This window comes from Columba livia, chromosome 3 (assembly GCF_036013475.1).
Source record: "Columba livia isolate bColLiv1 breed racing homer chromosome 3, bColLiv1.pat.W.v2, whole genome shotgun sequence".
In the NCBI taxonomy this organism is placed as follows: Eukaryota; Metazoa; Chordata; class Aves; order Columbiformes; family Columbidae; genus Columba; species Columba livia.
The window spans coordinates 50,329,496-50,347,548 of NC_088604.1; the positions used below are offsets into that span (position 1 = coordinate 50,329,496).

The 18,053-nt window shown below is 37.9% G+C and overlaps 1 long non-coding RNA gene across 1 annotated transcript; it reads left to right on the forward strand.

The window, feature by feature from the left end:
* The first annotated feature begins 1,703 nt into the window (after positions 1-1,703).
* LOC135579037 (uncharacterized) lies at positions 1,704-17,817 on the forward strand. The gene is made up of 3 exons (XR_010471302.1): positions 1,704-1,818; positions 2,423-2,501; positions 17,691-17,817. It is a non-coding gene; the product is annotated as an uncharacterized LOC135579037 (long non-coding RNA).
* The last annotated feature ends 236 nt before the right edge of the window (positions 17,818-18,053 follow it).

Here is an 18,053-nt window from a genome sequence, read left to right on the forward strand (position 1 = left end):
CTGTCATCTGGACACACGGATTTAAAATCTCCTGGGTTTGTAACAGTTACTGTTTAACACCTTCTGGTTACTCAAATAGAAGCCATTTTATTAATTTGCCTGGAAGTGACCCAGTGTATATAACATTTGCTTTTGCACACTGCAGAGGAATCTGCGCTATGGTTTAGTCTTGGGTTTGGGTACCATAATTTCTGGGCTTATCCTGGTCCAGTGCATCCAGCAGGTTGCCATATCATTGACCTTCAACTGTGCACTTCAGTAACACAACTGAAGAAAAGGTTTGAATCATTAATGCTTGTTCTGACCAGGCAATTCTACAGATCAGATGCAATAAGCCGCAACTAACAGTACCTGGGCTTAATTGGAAATGTCTTATGGCAGTGAATTGGGGAAAGATTAGCAAGGCAAAATTCCCTGCTACTAAAGACTTGGCCTACCATCTATACTGGAAAGGGTAAACAACAGGAAATCATTGAAATAATAAAGAAAACCAGGAGATTCAGGTCTTTTACTGGTTACAAAACCACAGTGGTTTAAAAGTAGTAGTATATGAAAATCTGTCATTATGAAGAAAAACATTGCAATGAAAATGTCCAAGGTTACTCCAGTCACTATTAGTGTCTGCCATTAAGCTCTAGTATGGGTGTGATATGGAAGAACTATCCACAGCAATTGAATACTGCAAAAGGCACCACATTTTTTTCAGTGCTGTGAATCCATTGTACAAGCTCCAGGTGAGCAACCATTATCTATACCCTCAAAAAGCACAGCCTGCCGAAAACATCTTACAATTTGCTATGTAGTGTCTTGAGCACAGGAAGGATCTTCATTAGACAGAGCAGCTACTCTGCATGAGGGTGAGGGATGTATCTTAAAAATAATGGAAGAATTCAGATTTCTTGCATTTTGAAGAATTTGCAAGTAGAAGTCACAGAAATTAGTCTCATTTCTCTCAGTGGAGTGGTCTGGCTTGCTTGCTCTTATGGACTGTCTTGCAAAACCTGGTACATGGAAAAGTATTGCTTGTTTCCCTTTAACCCTATGCAATTTAGTCAAAACCATGCTTTTTCTTCATCCTTCCTTCCCTTTCTTTCTTTCTTTCTTTCTTTTTCTTTCTTTCTTTCTTTTTCTTTCTTTCTTTCTTTTTTTCTTTTTCTTTCTTTCTTTCTTTTTCTTTCTTTCTTTCTTTCTTTTTCTTTCTTTCTTTCTTTCTTTCTTCCTTTCTTCCTTCCTTTCTTCCTTTCTTTCTTCCTTTCTTTCCTTTCTTTCTTCCTTTCTTTCCTTTCTTTCTTCCTTTCTTTCCTTTCTTTTCTTTCTTTTCTTTCTTTTCTTTCTTTTCTTTCTTTCTTTTCTTTCTTTCTTTTCTTTCTTTCTTTTCTTTCTTTCTTTTCTTTCTTTCCCATTTCCTTGCTTATGTTCTCTCCTCCCAGTAATGACCCAGTGTTTAGCTGGGGAAGACAGGAGGTGTGGGGGCAGGACTGTGTTAATGCCCTAATTAAGTCTGTAGTTAGCTGATGGGAAAATCGTTGTCAGGAGAGCTGATAACAAGCATAAACATGACAAGCTTGTTTTGAAAAGTCATCCTGTCACTCTGTTTACTTATGCTACTGCATGCAGCTCCAAGCTACTGTCATATATGTTTATATTGATCCATCTGCATCACTTCCCCCCCCACTTTTTTTTTTTTTCTTTAAGGAATATAGATAAAAGCTTCACACATCTTGTATTTCAGGGGGTCACAGGGAGTGTCCACAGTAGAAGCATATATTCACTGAATTAAGGAATAATAGAGAACATGGAAGAGAAGGATCTGAAAAGGTGAGGAACTTCATACATCAGTTTTCATTTTCTGAATGACTTAAAGATGCCTTTGTCCATGCTTAATTTTATTGTGATATTTAAGTAATTCATTGGAATAATGTTAAATACATGAGAAGTATATTTTACATATATTTTCAACAGAGAGCTGAAAGGGTTATAAAATATAAGGAAAAGTAGCAGTGTATATAAAATATGTCACAGTGTCTCTACCACAGCATACGCTGTGAGTGCAGTATTTCTCTCACAACTGAAACTGCAGCATTGTATGTTGTTCATTCCTGTGACAGCCCATAAGCCTTCATGAACTGTTCAAATTATTGTCTCTATAAAAGAGTCCTTCAGACCATTCAAGCTGTGGCATACAGTTTAAGATTTTTACTTTGAAGAAACCTGGCTTGATTTCCCAGAGTTAGAGACTTGCTACAGCATGAAAATTGAGACAAATGATCAAGCTGTATACTCCTGAGCAATTCAGCATCAACACACTCCTTTCCTGTCTTCAGATAATCGCAGAAGTGACAATGTAAGGCTGAATACATGTCTCTGGAACTGGAAAGAGGTTTGTATTGCAGTAGTTTCACATGATTTTTCTTCGGCTTAGGCGAAATGAGTCAAGTTTCCAAACATCCATTGCCTTCTGGTTGCTGTTTCCTCTCTTAACCACAGATGACACATTACAGGTAAGTAACATTTTGAATCAAGCTTTAATTATTTAGCTGACACAGGAGGAGTATGATTTGTCATTGTCCATCCAAAATAAAGTAAGTTCAACTACATTAACCTTTCTTTTCCAGTGGATGGAGTTTTATCAGAAGTCATTTTGTTTAAGTCATGTAAAGAAATAATTTCAAGAGCTAAGGAAAAAAGATTAATCACAGACTACCTAGTAAGAATGCTTTATAAAAAGAAATCTTTCTATGAACCTAGATTTTTAATTTAACCGTATCCCATGGGTCCTTAGGAGCAATTAAACTCTTGAATTTCCTCAAGGGTCTTCTGTCACCTGGAGAAACACCTCAGTGAGATTTATTTAATCTTACTTAGTCACCAAACAAGTAGGTGTCTTGGCAGAGCTAGTCATCCAGAGACCCTCCTCACTAGCTTGTGAAAAGAGATAGGCCCCTCAAAAGGGTTTGTACTCAGCCCCTTCTGACTTCAACACCTATTTTAGGTTGGTATGAGCTGCCTTCTGGAAGGGCTCACCCCCTTCCCTGACTACACACAGAATCTGCAAGTTTAGACAGGAAGACTCAGGTTGTCAGCTGAGTCAAATGAGATTAATGTCATCCTGTTTTCTGGGAGCAGGACCAGACTTTCATCCTGTATATGTGTTAGCTACCAGAAAGCACTGAACATATTTAACTTTTATTAAGAAATGTCCATAGCACTAAGCAGATTTTCTGTATGAATCATTGTCTTTATCCACTTGTCTTAAACACAGTACTTATACAGATACCAAAGTGCCTCATCTGTTCTCTGGCACTTGCATTCACCATACTTCCTGGGTAGGAAAGGACATCTACTTGTATTTTGCAAACAGCAGATACTAAGAAACAGAGAGACTGAGGTTCAAGTCTACAAAATGTACTTGAGCGCTACAACTGCTCCATGGCACTGCATCTCACTTTTAGGTACTTAGTTCCTGTGCAAAATCTACATCTCCAAGTTTGAATGTGCTTTGCTTACAGTCACACAGGGAGCTTCTGGTAGAAGACAGAATTGAGGTCTTTCAAATCTTAGCCTTTAAAAGCATCCTAATAACCCAATTTTCAGTCTTTCCTTTTTTGAAGTGGGCATGCTAGTATGCAGTGGCACTGAGTGACTTCACCCCTAAATTCACATTACACTTAGCTATGTGCAGATAAATGGCTAAGTCCTGCCACCCCAGAACAAGCCCATCCATACATGAAGTAGCTAAACATTATTTGGCAGTTCTTTTCTTCACTGCAGCTGGAGCTCTTATTTCGGTAATCTTTCCTTTCTCACCTTCAACCATAGTCCATCCGCAATTTAAACTTCTTCCATCAGTAATAAAAAAACAGTGACACATCTTCTCTCTAGCAATGTAGAAATACAAATAAAGCTATAATGCATCATAAGGGCATTGTCAGATGTGCAGTCACCTGCAGCAGTCACTACAGAAAAAGCAATTTCTTTGTAACAATGAAAGGAAATATATGAACATCACTAACATTTTTCTGAAGTTCAGTGTTGCTACCTCCCATGTCCTGGCCAAATGCCAGCCTGGGTAATTATACTCTGAATGCCCTAAATTCATTCCCTCTATAGTTCCAACTAGATAACTTGTTCTAATGAGAGTAAGCAAAGAAAATTATGTACAGTAGCTAGGACTGATGTCTAAGAACAACTTCCATGCAGAAGACTCCCAATGCATCTTGCCAACCACAAGATCAGTTCAGCTCTGGGTTATGTCAGCCCTTACAATCACAGCAGAAGATGCAAGATGTGACAGACAAGTGTGCGGTAGTCTATGGTGGAACAAGTAGCTCTGAAATGCTTTCTCTGCTGGGAAGCCATGATAAGTTAAGGTACTTCAAGTGCTGATTAACCAGGACAGGTAACTCATGGAGTCATTCAAGAAGGAAAATTTCTCTGCAGTGTCAATTAGACATTAAAGCTTTTGGTGAGAAAACCTCATCAGTGTATGAAAGATTTTCATGAAGTCTAGTTGTCGTTATGAGTGCAGAGGATACAGTCATTACGCCAGCAAAAAAATTGTAGCCAGAGGACAGAAAATAAATTAAAGTAAAGCAAAGCTAGGTGAAGAATAGCATTTTCTTTTTAATCATCGTCAGAACAAGGACCAAAAAAGTTTCCGTTGATGGAAAGGATCCCAGATGTTTCAGCAGATTTTGGATGAGGCCCTACAGGTTCTTCTCCTACACAATTCTCAAGTTGTGAAGAAAAAACAGAAGTTCTGTACTGCTTATAACTCACACTTGCTTAATGCTACAGAAAACTGACATCTAAAGCTAAATTAGCAAGACTTTTTTTCACTTTAGTTGTTGTGAGCTGCACAGAATTATGATAGAAAAGGTTCATGAAATTCCTCTGAAGAATGGCCTGTAGATGCCTAAAGCAGCTCACATACTGTTTCTAGTGCAAATTATGGAAAAACATCTTCATACAGGCATGGAACTATCCATGTTTGTGAAATTTCTGAAGAGACCATATGTTCCACAGAAATTGTTTACAGCTTTTCAGACTGACAAAGATCAAAAATCACTGGTCAAGTAATACATAGATCTAATTGTACATCTTCCTTCAATGGAAGCCATCATGTGGCTAAATTCCCATCGACTTCTTTGAAGAGTTGCCCAGAGATTAAAAGGCTCTCTCTCCTGTTATTTGACTGGTCTCCAGTGATTCATGTAAAAAAGGAAAAATTCATAAAAACAAACAGCCTCTTAGAAATATTTAACAACACTAAATAGTCTTGTTTTTAAAGATGGTTCTCCGCAGACAGAGTTACAAACATTAGTTCTGGGCAGCTGTCTATTGCCCACACAAGCACTGTGCTGCTGGAAAAATAAGGCAGCTCTTCTCTGAGAAATTAGGTGGGCTGAAGAGCTTTGTTAGGACAGTAGGGAAGCAACAGAAATATCAGATCTTTTGTGAATCATTCAATCTCTTCTCTCTTCTGGAAAACAGCACTCCATGTCTTAATAGAGGTAAAATCCATCATCCTTTTAAAGCTATTTGCACCTATGTGGGATCATTCAGATGAGGAGATCAAAATCATTTATATGTATAAACTGAGAAATGGATAAACAGGGGGAAATGAAAAGGGAAAAAAAGAAACCCCAGGAATCTCTGTAACTTGTGTAACTTGTACTAATTTACTCAGTGAACTTATGGCAGCAAAAAAAAAAAAAAGGAAAAGCCTGAATACTTGTCTCTGAACACACATACTAATTACTGCACTAGTTAAACTGATCTGACTAGGAGCAGTTTTCAAGCCATATACTTGAAAAAAAGCCTGTCCAAGAACATATTTTAAGTGCAAATGAGTCAATAAACAAAACATGGAGTACAACAAAGGGTCATGCCCTAACTGTTTATGTTGGAAAAATAGCCTAACAACTGACGGAGACCAAAGTACAGCATGTTTGTAGGCAAAGCAAGTACTTGGTGACAATGCAGGCAACTGAAACAGACCATGGGGTAGAAATAAAGATTTGTTTATTTTCCCAGGAGAGAGGACAGACAGTAATACAGAAATTATATAAGTTAAATGATGCTCCCTTACAACATAAAGAAGTAACGTATTATTTTCCTCCTTTGTTAGAATTTCTGTGTGACAAGACAAGTTTTTAAAATACTATAGACTTTAAAAAGCTAAGAGCACGTCTGAGGATATGGATACACATCTAAATAATTGGATGCCTTTTCACATCACACTATTAGAACAATGTAATCAGTGTCAGTTAACATCTGCTTTGAATTACTGTTCCTCTGGTTAGTGCCCGGTAAACTCATTAGACTTAGGTGCTGTGTTTGTGACTACATATATTACTAGGCTTGTGAGTAAGAAAGCTTTAAGATAAACAGAAAAATTAGCACGTATTTGCTACTGAAATACAGATAATGATAGTTAGCCCTGTTTTCTTATCATACATGTGTCTGTGTTGTAGCAGTGTCCCAACTGGTGGAAGATATAGATGAGACAAACTCAGAAATAAATATTTTGAATAAATGAGGCCCATTTTTCAGAGAGAGCAGCCATTGACTTCAGCGCTATTTTAATGCTGACAACAGGACAGACTAAAATGATTAATCACTACAGCTACCGTAACTGCTCACTGTTATGCACTCTTTTGCAAAGTTATGTCTGTGAGTATTTTTGTTTATTTGTCCTAAGCACTTGCCTTCTTTCTTTAATACAGTGCTGCCAGATCTTGAGGTTTTGTCACAAATGTCACATTCATTTGAAAACTGTGTGCTAGAATCATGTGAATATATAAGCATTTTCCGTTTTCTTCTTATTTTTTTTAATTGTTTATTTTTTGAGTTTTATATACATCAAGAGTAATGAAAAGGAGAGTCAAAATCCAGCTAAAGAAATAACTAACATAATTTTCAATCTCACAATCTGTAAATTAAACATTATTGATTTAGATGGCCTGGCTCATAACTTTTCTGAACGTTTGTGTGGGCCATGTAGTAATAGCTTCCTGCTGCCCTAGAAATCTTCACGTCTGTGCAATTTTGGAGCCAACCTATGTTGGGCAGATATTTATGCTAGACAGTGTTATTTGCTTTGGCACAAAGCAAGGAACCACCAGAGTGCCAGGTAACCTGGGCCCCTGTAACGAAAAATCCCTTGCAAAACCACTACTTTCTTCCTGCCTAATGTCACAACAAAGTGCCTTATTCGTATGCTAAGTAAGTATCTAAATCCGGGATTCCTGTTTTGGGATAAGAAAATCACTGAGTCTTGACATGGGCTAGCTCCTCCTGAGAGCACTGATCCACTCCAGAAGGCTGATAACTGAAACCAGAAATAAAAATTTCCCAGTTCATTCCATGTTTACCCTCTCTTCCAAGAGTGAAGTTGTGGCTGTGCTGGTAGCACACTGCACAGCACAGTGCTGAAGAACTGATGTCGATGACATACAGACAGGAGGGGGTTGCTGGTTTTGTTTGGTGGGAGGATTTCAGACAAGACCTAGTACACTTACATGGCCTGACTGTCCTTCTGTGGTTGCAGTGCATTAGGAGTGTTACTGTCACTTAATTTCATCTAAAGTGAATACGGCTTGGGCATGGAGACTTCTCTGTAATGGAAATCAAAGCACAGTAAATGGGGAAAAGGCAAATGAAATCCTGATCTGAACTACTGTGTTACTCTGGGCACATCCCAAGCTGCAAGAGGTGAAGGATGCGGCTTCCTGGCAATGTAAACTAATCTTAGCCAGAGCTGTTGTAGTCCTACCCCACAGCGATTTTCCCCATGACCCACTTTTTATTTCTCCTTTATTATGTTGGCAAGGTGCTTGCCTGGCAAAGCACCACGGTATCAGGGTATTCAAAAAGATTAAAAAACAAAACAAAATAAAGCAAAAAACAAACAAACAAAAATCACTGGAGTAAATAGAGAAAGAGTTGTGTTTTTTTCTTTTTCCTTTCAAACCCAGGGCAACATGGAGTCAGAAGAGGTCCAGTGCTGAAGGTGCAAACAGTCACCTCGTGTTAGAGATCAGTTGAAGGAGCTCGAGGACAAGGCCCAAAGCAGACCTGACTGGGCTGTGTCTTTAGATTGGAGATCAAATTCACTAAAGAAGTAAGGACAGGACACTCTGAAAACATCTGTGCCTAGTATCGCCATGGTACAACACAACAATTTTTAGAGATATCAGTCCAGGCCCAAAAGCAGACTTTATAACTGAGGTGCTCACTAACTTGGCTTTCTCTGCGATCTCTCCACTGCATATTTTACCTGAATCCTCAGTTTCTCCTTCTGTACTCAGATTTCTTCCTCCTGGGATTATTGCCCTAAACACCATCCTATGGCCTGGCAAAAAGGTTTCTATGAGAAAGTCAACAGCTTTCACCATCACTTGACAGCATGATGCTTCATTTCTGCTCCTCTCCAAAGTAAGGGGGCAGTGAAACCAATTCCTCCTTAGTTTACCTTTGTATATAAGAATACTCTTAGGCATTCCCCATTCTGTAACAACACAAAGACTGTGAAGATTACAAAAGTCTCCCAAGGTGCTATTTTCTCTCTTGCTAAGGTTTTCCCATGGCTCACTGATGGAGTTATGGTATAAATTTCACATGGAATCATACAAAAATAATAATAAGAGCTTTGCACATACATAACAAGAAAATCAGGATGCTACATCTGTTTCTGACAGAGATGTGTTAAAGATCAATGGTAGTTCATGGTACCAAGCATAAAAGGCCTGTATAGAATAGGTATAAGTATGATGGCACCTACCTTTTATCCCAAAACTAAGATTCCAATCCACTGCTTTTACAGTTCCTCAGGCAGGACATCAGCACTTCAGTGAAGAGATTTAACTCCTTCAACAGGAAACTGAATGGCCATTACAATAGGTCTAATAAGTATTTTATCACTAGTGTTAAATATTTTATTGTTTCTTTTTTAATAGTTTTGTGAAGTGGAGTTTCCTCTGTCTCCACATTCCCTACTATGCAAGGTTTCCCAGTGTTCTTTATATCTATGACAATTTAATATACGCTAGAAAAACCTTGCTAACTCCTTCTTCACTAATCCATGAAGTCCAATTGGTCACATTGAATTAAAAAAAAAGGTCCAGTATGTGACTCTGGATCACAGTTATAAAGCATTATCAACTTTCAGGCCAAATCTTGTCCAGACTGATTTGCATCAGCAATATTTCTACACATTAAACATTTTAAATTTTTTTAACTAAACAGTGGATTGTCATTACTATTGTTTGAACATACAACATCTTTGTACATAAACAACTTAGTCATTTTGGCTTCTATAGTTCATTACAAGTGTTTTCAAGAAAAAGGACATGTTTTGAAATCATGGCAATTCTCACTCTTAACTTGCATGGCCCTCATTAAATGTTTAATGAGGGAGTGGTTTGCCTGTTTACTTCTCAGTATGACCTTTTGCCAATCAGTATAAATCTTCACCCATTTGTGTGATTGAGGAAAATCAAGATTTTTAACTCTTGTGATTCTTCTTCTGAATGTCACAAGATGTTTACAAATGTCAATAGCTGAAGACAAATAAGATTTCTGAAGAATATCAGGTGACTGGGAGAGTGTGAGAGTCCTTGTGGTGGGCTGCTGCCTTCCCTCTGGCCATTCTGCTCAGAGCCCTGGATGGATTCAAGGAGCAGTGTAGTGGTATTCCCTCTTCTGCTCCCCCCACTGTCCAAATTACCTTGCAATATTCAGTTCAACTTTTGGACCAGGACCAGATCTTGACCTGCTCCCTCCTTTAGACCTAAGATTTAATTCTTCAACAGCAGCCAGCTCAGAGCACATAATTCTGCAACAAAACAGGACCTTTTTTTTCCCCACATAAGCTTTCCTTTACATTTAGGTGCATTAAATATAATCTGTGATTGTATTGCCTAGTCAATCAATACTAGGATGTGCTTGTGAAATAGTCAGAAGTTAAATTTTGGTTTTATTGTCCTGAATGACCCAGTATCATCAGAGAATTTTGCCTCTTCACCGGTCACCCACTCTAATTCTTTATTGCTTTCTTGAACAACACAGGCCCAAGCCCCCTGTGGTACTTCAGCGTTGATCTCATTCCGCTTAAAGCTAAACACATATTTCTACTTTGACTTTCTTTTATTTTAACTAGTTTTATCCACATGAAAAACTTCTCTGTTTTCCCATTACCACTTGTTTAAAGGACTTTGGTGAGTAACTTTTTTAGAAACATATCTAAACTGACATGTAACTCCTTTACAAGGCAATTTTAGCTTTTATTAGCCCTAATTCAGGATACAGACACACTTAGAAATGCCATAATTCTCATAATAATTGGGGGAATTTTGATCAGCTCTTGTTTCTTTCTCCCATTTCCTATAATTTATGGCACCCGTATCTGGAAAGATGGTGATCTGTATAACAGGGTGTCCTTTACGGTTACAGTCTCCTTCCTTCAGACAAGTCAGAATGTGTAAGACATCCAGCGATAAAACAGATGATTTATTATGCTGTTTGTTAATTACAATCTATTAATGGCTTTATAGAGCAAATTTATGTTATGTTGGTGTGTTAAGCCTGCTTGAAGGTGTGTTCAGAAAGCCAAATAGTCAGTCTCACAGTAGTCAATCTAATTTCAGGGGTCTATTTGAAAATCAGGAAGCAAAACGAATGCAGATAAACTGTATTAATTCATCTTTGTAAAATATTACATCTGTTGCTTGTAAAGATACTCGTATTACAGATCATGTACACCTCCTTAAATAGTGTTCAGTTTACATACCAATTGGTGGAGTAAATTCAAAGCAGTGCACTTTACTCGAAGTTACAGATTTAGCTCTGCCCTTCACCTCACAGATTTTCTCAAAATGTTGCCTTTTTGTAGTTGGAGGGGACTAAAGCTGAGTGAAAACACCAAGAAGAATTCTATATTAAAACAAAAAATAAATAAATAAAAGGGAAAAAAAAAAAAAAAAAAGGAAAAAAAAAGGCAGTAGAGTTTATGTTCATTTCTCTCTGTTCTCCCCTGAAATCTCAGTTAAATGGTTTTGCAGCTGGACTTTCTAAGTGCCAAGTCCTTTCCAGAAAACATTTGCAAAACTGCTCCTGAAGATGGTTTTAAAAGATAAGGCTGAAAATTCTTAGTGCTTACTGAACAGATGGAGAGGATACCACAGGAGAGATAAGAGGAAGAATAGGCATTCAGAATGACCAGAGCTAAGGTAAACAACTAGTTTACCAGCCCCCCGGGCCTAAAAGAACCAAAAGCAGGTGTGGAAAAAAAAAAAAAAAAAAAAAAAAATTGAAAAGCTCCCTTAATACAGTTAAACAATGTCAAAAAGAAAATCAATCTTCCTGTGGAAAAACTTTAGCTCAAAAAAAAAAAAAAAAAAAAGAAAAAAAAGAAAAAAAAATCAATAGTTGCTCAGACCACAATTTGTTTTAAACATGTCAATTCTGTCTACACTGTTATTCACCAAGCATAAGTAATAACCAATTCACTGAGCTTTCACAAACATACAAGAGCAGTATTAGACCATGTCAAGCCATCTGAGACTAATTTGAGGTCTGCAGGGTATAGGACTTGGAAGACTTAAATTTTGTATCATTGGACTGGAAAAACTTCTGACAGTATCATGGCCCCATGTGTTTATTACAATGTGCACAAAAATATATACATACTGAAGATGGAAAAGCTGTAATGACAGACTTTTTTTTTTTTTTCCAGCACAGGTCTTGTGAAACGTTGTTAGAATTGTTTTTGTTTTTAACTTTTTGCAAAGGGTGTATTTGTACAACCTTTCTTCAGTAAATCTGTGGTTTGGGGCACCTTGGAGAAATTAGTAGAATTATACACAGGAATCCCACTGGAAGTAATTTTTCTTGAAGTAGTCTCTCATTATCGATTCCTTAGGAATTGATACTCTGAGTCAGGTAAAGACATGTTCCTAGAGCTTATCTGGTAATTAAGAGAGTGACTGTATCACTCCACCTGAGATAGCCTCTGAAAATTAACATTGCAAGCCCATGGGTTAAATCCTGGAACTGTTCCTCTGGTGGAAGGAAAGAATAGGCCTAGATGACTTTTCAAAGACGAGTAGACAACCAGCCTAGGGAAGTCAAATAATATAGGGGACAGCTTCAAAGAGAGTGCAAGATGCCATGTGATTGCTCTTTCAATCACCAACAGCATGAAACCTTGCAAAGTTGTGTTCTGCAAGTCTTATATCTCAAGAAACTGAGAACCTTGAAATCTCGTCTTCCTTCCCATGTCCTGCACTAAGTTACAAGATCCACTAAGGGATAAGTAAAAGTTGTTGGGTATCCTGTGTCAGATCGTCCAGAGTTGAAAACATCCTAATCCATCAGCAGAAGAGGTAAATATGCTGTACAGGATTGCACTTGTGCTGGCTCCTGCAACTGTATTCTGAAGACTTTCTCTTAAGCTACCTGATAAACTCTTATGCTTTAATCTGTAAAATAACATATACTATGTTTAAGGGAGAACAATGGAATGAAGAGCTTGTGTGTATGTTGCTGATTAAAACCACAAATTGGTATGTTCAAGGAAGAAGATGTTAATGCTAAAGAAGACTACGTTGATTTAACATACTGCTAGTCCTATCATATTGCTAGTTAACCGCCTTTTGTAGAGGATTAAATTAAGGATGCAAATAGGTCCGTCCCATTCTGTGGTTGCACAACTGCTCTGGTGGCAGGAACATGTAGCCTGGGGAAGGCAGAGCAAGTCTCCTCTGGAAGGGGCTGTCTGCATTTAGGCTGAACTAAATGTACCTTAAACCAGCCTCTCCATTTGCCAGTTCAGCTTTGGGCCACGTCTTGGCTTGAGGACAGCGATTAGTGACCATTCTGAACACACTATTCTTCATGGCCTTTGAGCATCCCATACCATTTTTAGGTCAGCTTACAAATTAGGCAAGCTAAAATTCATACTGAGAGGTAAAAATTCTGAATCCAAAGCCAGACTGCTCACTTTTGGAGGTAAGTGCTAGTCAGTCAGGAATAACTCAATGGACACTGTATAAAATCTGGATGTGAAAAGAGCAACTGCAGTTTTAATGCAAGTTAGCAGTTATAAAATCATAGAATAATCTAGTTTGGAAGGGACCTCTGGAGGTCAGAAAGTCCAACTCCTTTTTCACAATGGGGCCAAGTTCAAACTCAGATCACGTTACTCTGTGCTTTGTCCATCTGAGTTTTCAGTATCTCCAATGACATCCAAAGTAACTTGGTACCTATTGTGAATGGTTCTGTTTACATTAAAAAAAAAAAAAAAAAAAAGAAAGAAAAAATTACTATGCTAGTAAATGCTTGCTAACACGAGATTAAGGGAAGATTGTTGTTGTTGTTGTTATGTGCATGGACTTACTCTAAAGGATTATGAATTCCAGAGTTTAAAAGAGACAGATCTTACACTCTTTAAATTCTAATATGATTTCAGATTTCCCTTCATTCACTTGTCAACATTTATCGTAATCTTGAAGAGTTTGAGTCAGTTCTGGGAAGTCAGGTGTGAGATGGGAATGGACTTCAGCATGTATTAACATTAAAGAGAAATTGGAGACTGTTTCAATGTTTTTCTTTCCTTCAAAATGAAACAAACAAACAAACAAACAAACAGTATCCAGCACCCTGTGTCCTGGGAGTGAGGTACCTCTATGGGAAAATGGAGCTTGATCCCGTCAGCTAAGAGAAGAAATCAAAGTCAAACCAGAATAAGGAACCTAACTGCTGAGCACAAGGTAAACAAGATGACTGCCATGATCAGTCCTCCTGCAGTCTCTCTCTGAAGGAAAACAGCCACCATTCCGTGCATTGTGCTCTGTAGGAAAAGCCCATTTGCAACACCAGATGTAGCAGAACCTGATGAGCTCAGGCTGAGAAAGACCATGATCTGAAAAACTTCATTTTATAAACCTAAAATGTTTCTGCAGAGCAAAATTTGAACTTTTCAAGGAGCTGTTGTAGAACAAAATATCAGTGTTACTGGATGTTTCTACCATTCAGAAGCAGCTGAGCTGGAGAGTGGAAGATCTAAAATGTTATGCGTTTATATGCCCACTTAGCATATTTTAATTTTTTTAATGCATTTTCTGCTTTTTTTTTTTACATGCATTTAATCTTAACAATCTTGCGAGCCAAAATTCCTCCAGATGCATATATTCAGCACTGTGTACACTCATTTTCAGATAGGCTTACATGAGATGGTGATAGAAAGGTCCATTTATGTTTGCACAATATTTTTTAGCCAAGGAAAAATGCAGGATGCATAACAAGGTAGGAAAAAAAAAGATCTGGACAGGACTTGATCAAACGGATATTGGATATTGATATACTTCTATCTTTGTTTTCACTACAGAATTGGAACAATAAGCAAGTTCCTTAAGCACTAGATTAGGAGGGCTGGATTAAAGAAAATAGGTGGCAACAGTGCACTTCTTGAATGTAATTTAAAGTTGTAAATTATTTAATTTGGTCTATATTCAAAGTCAAAGTAAAATTGCTCTGAATTTCAAATGTCAGATCCAGAATAAGATTTGAATTCTTAAAAAGATTAAAAAGTTAGATCAAAGCTCTTAAAGTAGGTTATTATTTCAGTGAGGAGGTTAAAATATGAACTGGATATCAGATCCATGCATTTGTAGTGTATTACAAACAGCAGCTTTCATATCTCTAAAATGAATTTTTCTTATCTGGTCATGTCCCTGATGCAGTTCCAGTGATGAATTGAAATTTTATCATGGTAACGTTACACAAAGATATTATGCTGCATTCTGAACTTGGTTTTGTGTATGGATTTTTATGGCTACAATTACTATGAATTTCTGATCTACATTTTTTGAGATACTCAAATGTCCACATATCTGAGAAATTATTCCAAAAATTTTAGGACAATTCTCATTATTTATCAGTGAGAATAATTCACTCAGTAAAATTCCTTCACAGTTCAAAATTTTCTTCCAATTAGAATAGTGATAAGAAAAGTGTGCAGCTCATGACCTTAGATTTCAAAATATTTCATAGCAGATGCATTTTTACAATGGACAAACAGGCACATAAGGTGACATAATGTCATAAATATGTAATAATGTAATAAAGTAAGTAATGTAATAAAGATCATTACGCAGGTCCAAGACAGACTTTGAAACTGGGAAATAAGATTCTTCATTCCTAAGACAGTTAGTGCATGGATGATGCTGGTTGCCTATTGTAATATTGTTATTATTTATAAGAGTATTTCCTCTGTTCAGTAGGAAGAGGCTGTATTATTTTTATTTCTGTGGATTACAATGAAATAAAGAGCCCAAATGTTCTAAGATATAGCTTGGATTTGAAGCAAGAAGAATCAAAACAGTACAATTCATTTATATGTTTTAAAGGCTTCTTCAATTACTTTGATGTTACAGGAGAAGAATTTCAATTATGACTTACTTTTTTCTAAAAAGAGGTTGACTGACAGCTCATGGAAACTATGTCCATTAGTAAACAGAAGAAACATAGCAAGGGTCTTGTAGTTTCTGTCGATACAGTTAAGAGCAGCAATTGATAACAGCTTCATTGGTGGCTTTAATTATTTAGATATTTGTCCACTATAAATACAATTGGAACTTAATTTTTTTTATGGAAAAAAAGTACACTAACAAGATCTTGCTCAGTTATTAGTAATCTGGGGCAGCTTCAACACATGACTTTACAACAGTAATCTTCCTGTCTCATTGGCAGGCACCAGGGTCATTCTGAAGAAGTTTTAGGTTATGCAGATGAAAATGGATGACCACCCAAAACAGTATCTCATAATTTTGTCTGTTAAATGAAATAAGAAATATATCTGAGCAAACATTTTTCTGGAACTAAAACATCAAAGACAGTAGATCTAAATATAGCCCAAGATGCCTGATACTTAGGAACTGTAATCTAATAACATAAAATGAAACTGTTTGAATTAAAATTTTTTGTTGAACCCTAAAACCAAGACAATGTGTTCAGTCACTCATCTTGTCTAGTCCCCTTCTGGGAAAATTCAACTCAAGAAGTACTAGACTCGATTAAACTAGAAAGTAATGAGGTCTGGATAGAGAAATCAAAGAGTGGGCTGGGTGGAACACGTTGGAGTCAATAGGACAGCTGAGTAAGAATAGTGATGTGCTCTCTCACTTTTAGCATTGCTAGGAATATTGTAATTTAGGCTTGGTCCCTGAAAGAGTCTTTTCATTGAAAGAGGTCTTGAAAAACCACCAAGTCAATTTATTCCCATTGCAAGGCCTTTTTCACTGGGAGTCTCTCATTGTTGCTGAGATAAGGAGAACAATGGAAATATTTTACAGGGACCTCCAAACTAATTGTGGGTGGAATAGGAATTGGATTAGAGAACTCTCCAATTAGAGATGATTACTGCTGCAGAGAAGCAGTCTTTTCTCCTATTTCCCTTCTGAAATATTCTCATTTCATTGTCCCTTCTGTCTTAAGTCTCACAGTTGCCCACCTCCACAGACACTGCCCCAGAATCACCCTTTGCATAGTCTTCATATCTTCAAAGTTTCCCTTCATTTTCCCAACCTCATTTCTGCTAAATCGTTCCCTCCCACCTCAATAACTCCCTGCCTTTCTCCCTCTCTTTCAGTCCAGAACTGGACTTATACATGGAAGCTAACTAAATTTAAAAAGGATCACAATCTCTTTATATTAAACGAAAGACCTAACATCCTCAAAAGCACACTGCTATGAGTAACATACTCTCACTTTACTGTCCCAGTTTAAATACCTGTTTACTGCAGATCCTCCCAGTTCATCCAGTCTTCCCTCTTACTACTGCCCCACAGCCAAAAACTCCCCAGGAGAGACTCCTCTTGCAGGTCCCCTCTCCCTTCCAAACAGCACCTGCTGTTGAGCTTGGAGTTGTCTGAATTATCTGTGCAAACTGACAGCCCCTCAGGCCCAGTGACCACCATCACCCCCTGCCCTTCTTTCCCAGGTTTTGGTGTTGCTGTCAGCCTGCCCACCTGCCTGCCTCCTCCTGCAGAAACCAAACTTCAGCTCCTGCATCTGGCTGGGTCTCTGCCACCCGAGGCACATCCAGTAACAATCCATCCAAACAGGGCTCTGACAGTTGAAACAAGAGACCATGTTAGAAAAAAGAAAAAAAAAAAAGTATTGTAATCCTATATCCTCAGCTTGCCACTCTTTATCCAATACCAAATAAGCTTATTACAACAGGAGTATGCATCTTGTGCTCTCCTGGCAATACTGAATTAAATCCAGACAACTCAAGGAGACCATTCAGGAGGGAATTTAAAAGAAGGGATTGCATTAGCTGAACGGAGAACTCAGAAAGGCATAAACAAGTATTTCATCAAAGACAGGGTCAGGGTGAGGGCAAACTCTGGCAAGGATCCAACTGTAGTGATAAACCAGAGGGAGATGCTGGTGGAAGAAAAAGTTCAGGGTCAGCTATGACAATGAGATTTCTCGCCTGGGGAGAAAATAAAGTTCCAGAGACATGAGAAAACTTTAGCCTAATTAAAGACGCTCCTTGTGGAAAAACTGGTATCAAAATATCAAAATAATATACTTTAATTATTATCACCATCATGACAGGAACCCATATATCTTTAACTTCCTATAGAGTTAGTAACACAGTCCAGCCATATGTGTTTCCACAGGACTGCCTCCCTTCATCCAGGAGCAAAGCACTTCATGGTTCCCACCATGGAGATGGTGCACAGCCCAGGCAGTGTCTCCCCTCTTCTCTGGAAAAGGCATTGGTTGAAGGAGGACCTGGTCCTTTGCCTTGGAGATGCCATCTGGACATCACCGAACCAAGCTGTGAAATGCTGAGATGAACGAGTGGAGCAGGTTTGTTTGTTTAAGGTCATGCCTGAAATGCTGTAAAGCAATGCATTTTCAGCTTGTTTTGAGCTCCCTACATGCTCTGTGGCAGAGATTCATAGCATCCCTGTACTTCACAGATCCTTTTAGAGGGGGAAGAGCACTGAATAACAAAATGCCTCGAGCTGCAAAAGGAC